Consider the following 2,825-nt stretch of genomic DNA (forward strand, 5'->3'; position numbering starts at 1 on the left):
GCCTTGGGCGTGCAGGGGAGGAAAGGACAGACAGAGGCTCTGGAAGCCGAAGTGGCGCCTCCTGCTCCCTGCGGGATCCACCTGCTGCTTCCCCGCTCCTGGGCGCTTTCCCGGCCCTTCCTGCCCCCTCGGCCCGTGGCTGTCCCTGGGTGACACGGCAGGACCGGGTTTGATGACGGCAGTGCTGTGCTGGTGCTTCTCTGCTGACCAGAAACTTCTGGGTTGCCCCAGCACGTCTTTGCCACCTGTTCTTACCTCTTCACAGCCCATGGAAAGGGTTGTTGCTCTGTTTCAGGGTGATGTCTGTTTGGGATTGGGGTTGAAACGTGTGGATGACCATTCCTGGCGTCTCTGAAGGCAGAGGTTCCCAGGGGCCGTTTGCTCCTGCTTGCTTCCAGCTGCCCCTTGGCAGGGTGGTGGTGCCACAGAAACCTCCTTTGCTCCCTGTTCGTATGGATGATGCAAAGGGGTGCCAGGGAACACACAGGGAATGTGCCAGATGGATTTCAAGGCCAGGTTGGACGGGGCTTGGAGCAGCCTGGTCTAGTGGAAGGTGTCCCTGCCCATGGCAGGGGATGGGACTGGATGGGCTTTAAGGTCCCTTCCCACCCAAACCACTCCAGGATTCCATGAGTAGAATTAGTCAATCAAAAAAGACCTTTTTGTTTCCAGTGCAGCCCTGGGACATTGTAACAGACCCTGGGGATGGGATGGGTCACTGTAACTGGGGGGAAGGTTCCTGCAGTTCCTGCCCTGGAGTGTTGCTGGTGCTGGGTGAGGACTGGGTTTGGTGGCCTGGACACTGTTACCAGAATCTCTGGAAAACACCAGCGGTTGTTCTCAGGGCCCGGGGTGGGGTTCTGTCCATAAGCACTACAAAAAGTAGTTCATCTTCTCTTCCAGAAAGCCAAAAGTTACCAAATGTCTGTGAGTTACATTTGTCCACTTTCCTTCTTAAATTCAGTGACTGCCAGGCCCGGGGTGTCCCAGGTGACACCTGGGAGCAGCAGGACAAGGACAGGAGTGGGAACAGCAGCTCCAGGCCTGGGAACAGTGTGGGGCTGCAGCTGGGTGGGAGTTACACAGGTGTCCGTGGGATTTGTACACCTGGGGTTTGTCCAGGTGCAGCTCTGACTCCTCTCTGTGACATTTCCTGCTCCTCCTTCCTTGGGAAGCTTTCCTGCTGGGATGGAGCGTGTCTAGGAGAGCTGGACTGGGCTGGTTCTCCTGAGCACACCTGGGGGTTCTGTGTCTGTTTAACAGAGGAACAAAGTTTCCTCACATGGAATCCCTGAATCCCAGACTGGTTTGGGCTGGAAGGGACATTAAAGCTCATCCAGTCCCACCCCCTGCCATGAGCAGGGACACTTTCCACCAGACCAGGTTGTTCCAACCTGGCCTTGGACACTTCCAGGGATGGGGCAGCCACAGCTTCTCTGGGCAACCTGTGCCAGGGCCTCCCCACCCTCACAGGGAAGGGTTATTCCCAATATCCCATCTATCCCTGTCCTCTGGCAGTGGGAAGCCATTTTACATCTTACATTTTATATCTTACATGTAATAAGAATGCAGCTACTTAACTATTTCCAGGGGATTATGGATTTAGAACTGGAGCTCCATCTAGAGAGGATCCAGCAAAGGCAGGTGGTTTGTTTTGGTTTATTTTCCTTTGATTTGCTCTTCCTGCCAAGTCCCAGAGCCCCCAGAGCTGGGCTGGGGGTGGTGTCAGGCTCTGGATTCCTCAGTGCAAGGGCCCCCTGTGGGGAAATTCCCCCAGGAGGGAAGTGACGTGGCCTAAAGCAGCAGCACAAAGTGTTTTGTGAGCGGGATTGTCCGAGGGTATGTCACGCTCTGGAATGTGCTTTGTGTCCTCAGCTCTGGAGTTTATTTTGGATGATTCTTTAGCAGTGAACTCGCATTAACTGTTAGTTGGGAAATGTCGACTTCCCCAGGTTTAAAATTAGCCCCTTTGGTAACAGAACTCCTCAGTGCTCCCCAGCACACGCGCTCCCAGCAGCTGGGCCCCTGCCAGGGAATTTTGATGTATTGACTCAGTGCTGGCAGAGCCAGAGCTGGGCAGTGCCTGTTCCCACCCACGTGCCCTGGACCTGTCACTTCCCAGTCCTGTCTCCTTGGAAGTTGTTTCAGGAGCCCTGATGGGGTTGGGATGCAGAAACAGTGTTGAAATACTTGGAATAAAGGTGTTCTCTTGGAATTACTGTAGCAGTGCAAAGACACAGCACCGAGGCAGTTTGCTCTTCCTCCAGGAGAGCTCCCTGGAGTTTGTAGGCCAGGCAGAGCTGACAGGACATGGAATTCCCTGGAGTTTGGAGACCAGGCACAGCTGGTAGGCCATGGAATTCCCTGGAGTTCCTAGGCCAGCAGGGCTGGCAGGAGGGCTCTGCTGGGGTCAGAGCATGTCCCATCACGTGCAGCCCCTGCCCACGTGCCCTCTGGGAGGTCTCCCACAGTGCCATGGAGTGTTTTCCCTCCATCCCTCCTGGCCAGGCCCTTCCCCTGGAGGTTGGCCCTGGTTCCCAGCCCTGGTTCCCAGCCCTGGCCATGGAGGATGGGGCAGGGGCAGAGGCAGCTCCTGCAGTGCTGAGTGCAGCTATTTAAGAAGTGGGTGTAACAAACTCTTAATTAGATGGGAGCTAAAATAATGCTGCTCCAGATTCAAGTCAGCTCCTTGGAATGTGGCAGGGAAGCCGAGTCCCTTGGAAGTGCCAATTACCCGGGGTGAGCTGGTGGATGGACTCGGTGTGTCCTTGCTGGGATCAGCACATCCCAGTGGGACGTGGGGCTCTGCACCAACCCCTCTGGGG

This window comes from Manacus vitellinus, unplaced genomic scaffold, assembly GCF_001715985.3.
Source record: "Manacus vitellinus isolate BGI_N305 unplaced genomic scaffold, ASM171598v3 scaffold_16_pilon, whole genome shotgun sequence".
Classification (NCBI taxonomy): domain Eukaryota; kingdom Metazoa; phylum Chordata; class Aves; order Passeriformes; family Pipridae; genus Manacus; species Manacus vitellinus.